This window comes from Drosophila bipectinata, chromosome 3R (genome assembly GCF_030179905.1).
Source record: "Drosophila bipectinata strain 14024-0381.07 chromosome 3R, DbipHiC1v2, whole genome shotgun sequence".
Classification (NCBI taxonomy): domain Eukaryota; kingdom Metazoa; phylum Arthropoda; class Insecta; order Diptera; family Drosophilidae; genus Drosophila; species Drosophila bipectinata.
The window spans coordinates 6,431,042-6,442,192 of record NC_091739.1 but is presented as its reverse complement, the minus strand read 5'-3'; positions in this window follow the sequence as shown (position 1 = coordinate 6,442,192).

Genomic DNA, 11,151 nt, shown 5'->3' with positions numbered 1-11,151 from the left:
AAAAAAGAAATATTTTTTTTTATAAAAATAAAATTATACTTGAAGCAAGAAGGTAATATAGAAAAATTTAAATAAATAACAAGGAAAATCGCATAACATAAAATTTGATAGCTTAACTTTGCATGGCATTAGCACAATCTAAGACCAAAGTGTCTTGAAATCTTTTAGATATTATTTAATAATTTTAGTGAGGCCTCATCTTTTAATCAATCTTATAGGAGTCGAAAATGGGAACGGATCTGAAAAGAGTACCTTGTGTCCATAATGTGCTTGTGGCTATCTGACTGCTGTCGGCTGGCCGCCATTTGCTGTTTGCTTAATGGAAAATACGTGCTTGGGCATAATTGGATTTTTTGCTATTTTTGTTGCCATTCGAATGCTGATGATCGCAAAAAAGCAGATAGTATATGGGAGCACTTTCGTTTGGTGTGGCATGATTTAAATGTTTTGCATGGGACCACGCTAATGGGCTTCCATAACAGTTATAAACATTTCACGCACAAATGCGAAGCGAATGAACCGCAACTATGTATGAGATGCTAACCGGGCTTGATTGAAAGTTATCCGATATCACGTACCTGCTGATAATTAAATTGTATCATCCTGATAGCAAATTAATTCAATTTTATTGCAACAGCCTGCCATGACAGCAAAGAAAGCACTTAAATCTATGTGAGAAAACGACACCAAAAATACTACAAACGAAAAAACGTGCAAACAGTCAAGGCGGCCAAAATGAATGTCGTGCCGGGCGACATGATAAACGAGAGCTGCGAGCAAAGTTTTTTCCTGGGCTAAGAAAAAGGAAATTGCCAAGAATGAGATTAAACTTTAGGAAATATTTGCTACCTTGTTTCTTGTGCTCGTAGTACAAAAACTCTCTGATACAAACATTGTTTCGGTTTATATCCTCCAGCGAAATTTTAGAAATTGATGAGACAACTCTCGTGGCATCGCTACCGTTTGATATGCTCGCTTTTATTTGGATTGTCATGAAAAATAAACCTCTCACCCTGCTCACTTATTTTTGCCGCACTTATTTTGACTTGCCGTGGCGCTTATTGCAATTTACTGACTCCGCACGTGACAAACGAGCCGCACGTTTCCCTCATGGTACGCGACAAGCAGGGGATCGCACATCGCACATACGCACCGTTGGCTGCTTGCTTATTTATGGCGTAGACGGGCTAAATGACAAGAAATTCTTTCTGCCAGTGCAGGAGCCGGCATTAATTTAAAGCTCGGAGGTCGTATTGCAAATTGATTTTATCCTACGCATTAATTAAAATCATGTTCGTGCAGTCAAACACCAGAGTCAGTAACCAGAGCGCTCTGATATAGATAAATCGCAATGGAAAATTACTTAGCATGTTAAGTATGTTTGATGTTAAGACACATAGTCGAACACAAGCACAAATATCCACACTGCGGGACAAAGTCTTTAAGTTCCTAACAACAATATTTCATACAGGTAACTGTATAGATACGTGTTACAGATTACACTTATAGTTAAACGATAGTACTAGTATAAAATGTTTTTAAATTTTAAAACAATATATTTTTTCTGTGTATTGTCGAAGAAAGCACGTCAGTTCTAGGGATGCATACATGCATCAGCATCTTTTGCTAAGCTGTCATATAATAGAATACACATGGCTGCTTGTTTGTTGACCAGCTCTTATTTTTATTTGCCCTGCCATTGTTGTTTGAGCGTCTTGTTTCAAAATCATTAATTTGTGTTAGGGATTGCAGTTGCAGACTACTAACTACGTGCCTGGGGCAATATCGAACAGCTCACAAAAACATTAAAGGCGTTAAATGCCGCACTAATAGTCACGTTGCTTCTGTCTTGGCCCAAACCAATGACAACGAAGCGCCGAAATAAAAATGTTGCCGTATCTGGTTTTAGCCTGGGGAGGAGCAAGAAATTGGCCTCACTATTCCGGCCGGAACGTGTGAATCGCCAGACGCGAAAAGTCACGAAGCGGCAAGGCGAAACGGCAAAACTGGAGAAATAGAGCCACGGAGGCAGCGACGTGTCTCTAAAATATATTACCAGCCGTAGCAAGGAGAAATTGCCGGAGCAGAACTGGCTGCCAGCTAGATGGGATTAGAAAATAAACGATAACCAGACGAGATTGACGGAGATATTGAAAACAGGCTTTAAGCCTGGAACTAACTTTAATTGATTAAGCTCGACTTTGACATAAAATTAGCTTAAGCTTTATATCAATAATCTATCAAGTTTGGCACTAAATTTTGGCTTTGAAAAAAATTTCAAAAAAAAAAGAAATATTTAAAAAACATATACAAAAAAAAAAAATTTCAAATATAGAAATGAAAATTAAAAGCCGCACCAGTAGTATAGCACCAGCAAGGTCGCGCAGCCAAGCCTACAGGAAGCGCAGTCCTTCCATGCAAAGCAGTCGGGGCCTTTTGAGAGAACTGCAACGATTGGCTCAACATAAAAAGAAGGCCTACCATCGAATACGACAGGTGTACAAACTTCGACAAAAAAAACTTAAACAGTTGAACCAAATAATTCTGCGCAATCAGAATGAACATAAAGAAAAGGCCAAAAAGAAACTCCAGCGGCATAAAAGAAGAATCCACAACCTTTTCGAGAAAATGAAAACGGAAATGAGATACGAGTTGGCCAAGGATCATAAAACTTTAACCGAACAGAAGAAGAAACGTAACTTGCTGCTAAAGAAACTCGAAAAACTGAAAAGACAAACCAAAACCATGCCGAAATCTTGGAAAATGTTCAAAGGCCGTATTAAAAGGTACGAATTAGCCTTTTCGGGTCTCCTACCGATTGAACAAGCTCTCAACAATATTCCCAATAGAACAAACAAATCTAGGCTTCCTTCTGATAGTATTTTGTCTCCAAAATCTCTCGAGTGTGTCCAAAACATCATTCAGAATCAGGCTCTAAGGAAAGGCTCACGATTGGTTGAGCTAGGACCCTATAGAGTTCCATCTAAGGAGACTGTTCTTTTAAATGCTCCATTTTTGCAAGGACCTTACACCCCACCTCTTAAAAGTAAGACTCCCTCTTATGGGAAATCTAAAACAATTCAAGGATTTTACGTTGCTCAAACCCTATCCGACCTAGGCCGGCCTGTCTCAAAGATTAATAATATTCACTCGATAATGGAAAGAATGCATAAGAACATTTCATTTAATAAGCGAAAAACAAGAGAAAAAATTAAACAAGTTGTAGACAGTTCGACCAGAGACAAACGGCTCGTGCGGCGCTATCCACTCGATTTATCCTCTAGTGAATCGGATCATCATAGACCCACTAAAGTTTCCATTAAAACTCGAGTTTTGGAAAATGAGCAAATAGCTCCGACTATGTTGAAGGAGATGGAGCGGAGTAAGGAAATGCGCTCTACAATATCGAATCTTAGAAAAGGGTTGAGGAGTGACTTTCGCATGATGCGTCAACTCGAAACTTCTCTAAAGACGATATTGAAGGGTGTCGAAAAAAAACTTATTGAAACGACAAGCAAGGGTACCAAGGGTAGGCCTAAGCCGAAAACTCCGGAACCCAGAAACACTCCATCTCGTAATCGTCAATCACCTCAAAGTCGCACGTCTAGTCGAGGTCCTAGCCGTGCGGGTAGTATTATCACGACTCGTAAGATTCCCCGCAGTGAAAACAAAAGTAAAAGGCACCACAAGGTGGGAAAAAATCAGATACGTGAGAAAAAAAAATTGATGAAACCTAGTCCAAGTCGGTCAACTAAAATCAAAAGTCGAAACGAAAAGACCGCTGAAGCAAATATAAAAAAAATGAATAGTCATAGTAATGAAAAACCCGCTAAAGCCAGTAAGAAAAAGGATGCCATCAGTCAATTGAACTCTAAAAATCATTTAGAAGTTCACACTAAAAAGCGAAAACTGTCTGCCAAAAACAAAGAACCCCGTAAGAAAAAACACCAATACGCAAAAGTAGTTCCACGAAAAAAAAATACCACCATAAAGCCCAGTAGTGAAACAATATCCAGTAATGAAATGCGTCAGAGCTTGAGAAACGCCACAAAGAAGAGACTGAGGGAAAGCCGCTTTAAGATGTCTCACACAAATATGAAAAGCAGATCCCGTATATTAGGGTCTGCCCCCCACAAAGCCCCAAAGGCAAATGAGTCTACAACGCTTTCCATGAAGGCTGCAATAAATATGGTGGAACTCTTTAAATTGAAACAAAAAATGGGCGCGAAATTCACCCGCAGCATGCTTTCGTTTATTAGCGATGCCACTAGACGTTCCTCTACTGGAAGGGAAGAAGATAATGGTGTTTTAGTTGACTTTAATGATCTCCAAATGCTGGAGTCTAAAAGAGGACGTCGGAATTTAAAGATCTCTGAGGACACAATCTTCAAATCCCCCTCACATTCTGACGAAGAAGTCGTTCCCCCCGATGTAGACCCAAATTTGCTGATTGATCTCGACCCCATCCATAAAATACCATCTTCACACCACCACCAAACAACCGGGATAGTACCCAGAGTCACAGCGCATAAGTCCTCACCAGGCAATGTTGAAAGTTCAAAGGCACCCCACCGCCGATTGACAATAGACTTGCAATCTGGCGCTCTCGACAACCAATTGGAGAGTCTTGCTGGTTCAAAGACAGCGGACTTTAAGAAAGTCTACCAACTACTAATGCAGGACAAATTGCCAAACGGGGAAAGCGATTTAAAACTGTTGAACAAGTACCAGGACGATTATCAAGAAATGTTGGAAAAACTACACGACAAAAGGTTGAAAGACTGCACCACGCCTTATGACAAAGTTTTGGCAGACGCCGACTTCGAGGGAACACGCCGCCAAATGTCTTCCCGCTTGCAATTCATCCAGCATAACATGCCCACTTTGGAAGAGTCTATGTTTAGAAGTGATTCTGACGCCTCTGAGTTGGCAATACCTGGATCAATGTACGACATTGAGGCCTTGCGTACGAAGTTTTATAAATTTTTCAATTCACAGGCTAAGACTTCATTCCAGTTGGAGCTCGATCGAAGGCATAAACTTCTTAGAAAGGAGCAATTGGAACGACGGCGAATACGTCGTGAAATTATAAGAACTAGAGAGCGATCTCGAAGCCAATCCCAAAGACGGGTACGCCTAGGTCTTCATTATAGCCAGCCCCGGCTTACAAGCCGTCAACGAAAGGTTGAGGAGATGATTCGTGCTGAGGCCGTGGAGAAGGTTTCGTCCAAGTGCTCCATTTGTGGTCTCAGCCATTGCGGTTCGTACAGTGATATAAATGATTCGAAGGACATAGTATCCCCCCCTAAAAGTTTTTCTGATGTCTGCACGACTCTGAAGTTTCTATAATTTGTTGCGGTTTTTATTGTAATTTAAAATATTTCTTGTAAAATATAAAAAGATGCCGAGCTTGGCAATATTAATTGTTTTTTTTAATCAAATTATACTTTAAGTTGGCGTGAAACTTTAAAGTTTAAACTGCCATTTTTTCTACCTCGTCCCAAAAACTATAAACATTTTAATATCCGTTGTTATTTAAAGTCTCTTTTATTACTTTTCGGAGCCGTACAAAATTGCTTAAGCGCAGATTAATCTGAAAATCCTTGTTCCACTCTTTTTGTTCGGACATCCCTGCACATCCTTGCTTGAATTCGTGCACGATGGTACGGCTTTAATGCAATAATGCTGTGCTACCACATAGTTGCCGCTTCACAGTTCCCAGGATCTCTGGATATGCAGGAAAAAATCGTGACCCAACATAAAAAAAAGAACGGCAACAAAGGTGGGGTGGAAGTGTGCCGGCCATGACTTCAATCATTGGACCAGAAGAAGGGGCGGAAAACCGAAAAAAAAGATGGGTAGGAGGTGGCAAGGACGTTTTGCACTAAATTGAAATACTTTTTACGACTTCCGGTGTTTTGCTGAGCTGCAAACATTTCTTTGTATTGCTCTCCACGGTGTGTGTACGTATGCATGTACTATACGTATATGGATATACGTATGTGGATAAAGCATTTAGCGAGTTTGCTACATGACAAATAACTGCTTATGTAGTTCGTCTCCACCTCTCAGACGCACACACAAATAGTACACTTGCATACATACAAGGATTCGACCCGCCGCTCGCAACAATGTGTCTTCGTTTCCGTCATGGCTGCCATTTCCGGCTAGCGAATTTCAGTAGAGCGTCCCGACCGAACGTTTATTAAAAAAAATCTTCCAAACATATAAAAAAATTTGACTGTCTTTAAATTAATTTATTTAAAAAAAATATGTATACATTATATCAATATATGCATATTTCAAAACATCTTTTACACCTAACCTTTAACCTTAAAGCTTTGAACCTAGTCCAACCAATAAATATCGCTTAGGTAATTTGGCTAGAAAAATTAAAAAACAAAATTAAATACATAACCTTATGAGGTTATTGGAACTTTTTCCTTAAACTTTGAAATAAAATAAGTTTTTGACGCAATTTTCCTCCAGTGCAAATATAACGCCATGTATGTATGTACACTGCGTTTCACTTGAATAGCACACTTTACATAGGGAATTTTAAATCTCGAAATCTTTAAAAAAAAAAGATAACTCGTTGATGTTTTTGTTTCTATTTATAGAGTAATCAATTTTGATTATAAGAAAAGTAACAAAACTTAAATTAAATTAACAATTAATAAAGATTAACAAAAAAACTTAAAAACTTCCAAAATTCCACAACAATTTTGTTTCACTTGAATAGCACATTTTAGATTTAGTGTCATTTCAGCAGCCAAGAAGATTGATTCATAAAAGTTTTTTGATTAATTTGTGAATTTCAAACATAGTTTAATCATTTTGTGCAATTATGGGTCGTGGAACGTCACTAAGTCACAAGGAACAAATCCAAATACAAAGCTATATTGATTGTGACCTTTCTGTGGCTAATATAGCGAAAAAAATTGGAAGAAGCAGAAAAGTCATGCACAATTTTATAAAGAACAAGCAAAACTATGGAAAAAATACGAAAGGTTGCCAAAGTAGTGTCCTTAGCGACACAGATAAGAGTGCAATTCTGCGGGAAGCCTCAAATTCTCACGACTCTGTGAGCAAGATAAGGGCAAAAGCAGGTGTTGACGCGAGCAAAACTACTGTTTGGCGAGTTATTTCCAAAGCTAAACATCTTAAACGCTTGAAACTTAAAAAAAAACCACCGCTTAACGCCAAACGAAAGGAAGCACGGTTGACCTTTTGCCGCGTCAATATGTCATGGTGTAACGAGTGGAGGCGAGTAGTTTTTTCTGATTAAAAAAAGTTCAATTTGGAGGGGCCAGATGGCTATAATTATTATTTTCATGATCTGAGGAAAGAGACGCATCAATTGGAGCGATTACACAGTCGAGTAGGCGGAGTTATGGTTTGAGGAGCCAAATCTTACTATGGGACTTGTAAACTCCAATTCTTATCCTCAAACATGAACGCAAAAACGTATCGAAAAAGCTTTTCCACCATTGGGAAATTTTTTCAATCATTTGCCTTGGACATTCCAGCACGACAATGCCCCAATACATACTGCACGTGTTGTAAAATTTTTTTTAAAATATAAAAATGTTGAAACTCTGAACTGGCCACCATACTCGCCGGATCTGAATATAATTGAAAATGTTTGGGGATGGCTGGTCAGAAAGGTTTATGAGTCTGGCAAACAGTTTTCAACAAAAGACGAACTAATTGACGCCATTCAGAGGGCCTGGGCTACAATATCCTTAGACTACATTAAAAGTCTATATGATTCGCTGCCCAACAGGATCTACGAGGTTATATTGAATAAGGGGGGCTCGACCCATTATTAAATTAACATATATATTTACATTAATACTTACTATTGCATAAAAACACATTTCCTAATACTTAAGTTCATTAAATATACTTAAAAAAAAAAAGTGTGCTATTCATGTGAAACAAAATTGTTGTGGAATTTTTGAAGTTTTTAAGTTTTTTTGTTAATCTTTATTAATTGTTAATTTAATTTAAGTTTTGTTACTTTTCTTATAATCAAAATTGATTACTCTATAAATAGAAACAAAAACATTAACGATTTTTCTTTTTGTTTAAAAGATTTCGAGATTTGAAATTCCCTATGTAAAGTGTGCTATTCAAGTGAAACGCAGTGTATATATGAAACTATCCGTCTTTAGCTGCTCGTGTGTTTATTTCTGTGTGCTCCTGAATGGTTGGCAGTGTGTGTGAGCGGGTAAATTGATTGAAATGACCAGCGGCGGATGTGCCGGGGCTCAGAACTCAAAGCTCAGAGCTGGGAGTGCTGGCGCCCAACGGAAGGGCATCAACTGCTGCTTGTTCATTTTGGTTTCGCCTTGGAGCTTCTAGGTTGTATCTTGTGTGTCTTGTAGCTCTTTGGCTCATTCCGAGCCAGGCTTTTATTTTCATTTGTCAGACAGTTTATTGCCTGCTTGGCTCTGTTGATTTTCTGTGCGCTTTGTCGGCATTTTCTTTAGGCCCAAAAACATATACATATATTTTCCTGAATTTTCCCTTTTCCGTTTCCCGTAGCCATTTTCTGTTTTTGTACTTTTTCTATTTTTGTTTCTTATTTTGTTCTTGGCCTAAACTTAGCTGTCCAATTTTCATGATTGCCATTGATGTGGGTGGGGGCTGATAATGTTGATGCTGTTTTTTGTTGTTTTGTTGTTTCCGGCGTCCGGGTAAATACCATCATTACCATCGACTGGACACCAACTGGGACTTGGATTAGAGCAAAAGTCAGGCAGAGTTTCGACTGCTTAATTGGTTTGGAATTTATGAGCTTTGATTGTTTGCCGTTTGACTTTGCTGCAGAAGATTTGTCCGCAAATTAATTACGCCGGCCGCTGTTTGTTGGTTTTCTTGTTTCAGTTTCGGCTCGCTGTCAATTTATGTTAACTGCCGCTCCCGAAACTCCCGAAAAAAGCTGAGCTCAATTAGGAATTTGGTGCGCGGTGCCCCGCCCACCACATTGTCCCCGCCAGGACTGTGTTTTATGGATCAACAAGAAAATAAACAGAAATAATGCCAAAACTTTATCGTGGCACTGGCTACCGCCTCGCTGCAGACTCAAACGGAAAACTCAATTGAAAAGTTTGCTGTTCATTTCCGGAGGCGAGTGCGGACGCTGGCAGGCGGGGCGCAGGAAACGGGAGGTGTCGGCCGACAGGGAAATGCATTTGAATCTAATATGGCGTTCACTTTTCCGTTTCCCGAGTTCAGCTCTTTGGGACAGTTTCCACTACTCTGAATGTCCGCCCCTTTCGTGCCCTTTTTCCACATCCGCCCATCCTTTCGGCACTAGTAACTGCCCAACATCCTTGTTTGTATCTAGTTGTGCATAAATTAACTTTGTCGCTTTTTATTCGCTTTTAATTCACTTTTTGCGAGGACATCGCCGACGTCATTTAGCTCGTTTTTGCCGCTTTTGTTAATTCAAAAAGTTTTAATAATTTTACTTTTCAACAACTCGTGCTCGGGCTGCAAAAAAGTGAGCAACAAGTGCTCCAGCTGCTGTGAAGATTTCCTGCCTCCGTCGGCTCCTTTTTGCATATTCCAGTGGGGCATTTGCCCACTAGACTCCGGTCTCTGAGTGTCTCTCTTTGATGGCTTCTGGGGCAGGGAGTGCCCATTAAAGCTGACGAGGCGCTGAATAGAAACTTTCCGTCTGACAAAAAGTCAAGGGAATGGTAACATATACATTCAAGAAGGAGATTTTAAGTTGAAAACTAAAGAAAATTCATTAAACAAATGCAAATTATGACATTAAACACTCACTTCCAATGATTGCTGCCTTTGAGTCCTTAAAGTATTATGTGCAAGTTTTGTGACACCGCTTATCCTGCTTGATCCATCAGTAAATGAAAACACTTGACAAATGCGTTAGCTCTGACGGGCTGATCCATAAATGCCAGCCACTGACCACACGAAGGACACTGCCTTCACCCTCCACTCGGCCACTCAAGTTAATTCAATGCGAAGTCTCACACATGCCCATAAAAACAACAAGCAAGCACTCTCTGCCCAAGGAGCGAAACAGAAGCGGGTACGGAAACAGGACCATTGGTGGTCCTGGGAACTAGAACTCAGACTAACAAGTTGCTAGTGGATGTGGATGTGGAGCATCTGCTGGACGGAAGTGGCTGGCACTTGAATAAGTGTCGCGTGTTGCATTTGTTGTTGCCGCTCATGTAGTCGCACTCGTTTTTGTTGCTCCTGTCACTTTTTATTGTGCTCATAATTTGTTGGAGTTACGACAGCAACTGCGCGCCACTGACAGACTTCTATGATCAGGACTCCACAAAGAGAATAAAATGTTGGCGACATAATTTCTCAGATAAGAGAGGTATTCCGTAAATATTTAAAGCTTCATTCTTGTCTAGTTAAACAAGGAATATAAATTTTATGTTCCTAGTGTACTGAAATCGATAAACTCCTTCCATTTTTGTCGGTGAGTGTCCTTTTTTGTTGGCCCTTCAGTTCACAAAATTGCAGCCAACATTGTGACCTAATTGCCACTCGGCTGAGCCAACAATCAGACATTGATTGGTTGATCCACTTGCTAAGCCAGGAAAAGCCCAATTCGGGCCCTGCGCAACTCAATCAGCAATTAGTCAGCTCGAAAATCCAGAGTTCATAATTCAAAATTGGCGCACGCAAATACACAAATGCATCCGCACTAATTGAAATTTATGACGTTGTGGTTGAGTGGTAGGCTAACTTTTTCCCACCGCCAACTACGCACCAGATCACATTAGAGTCCTCCAGAGAATTTTGCAATTTACAATTGCAGCGCAGCGGGCCCAACAATGCAGCCGGCGATGATGATGATGATTAAGTGGCCAATGTGGTAAACAAAGCACATCGTGGGGCCATAGATTAGTGTCCAAGAGCACGACTTCCGCCAGTAAACGAGCAGCAAGCCGTTGGCAGCCTGAATTGCCGATTGTCCTCGACATCATACCTCATAGCAGCCCAATCATGGGCATACTATGTATGCCAACACATGCAATGGCTTTGGCTTGGCTTAAATTCCATTATCATTTATCGATTTATGTACAATATGAAGAATCGAAAGATTCATAAGCAGTGATGAGCATTCCAAAATGTACCAAAAAAGAATAAATTATT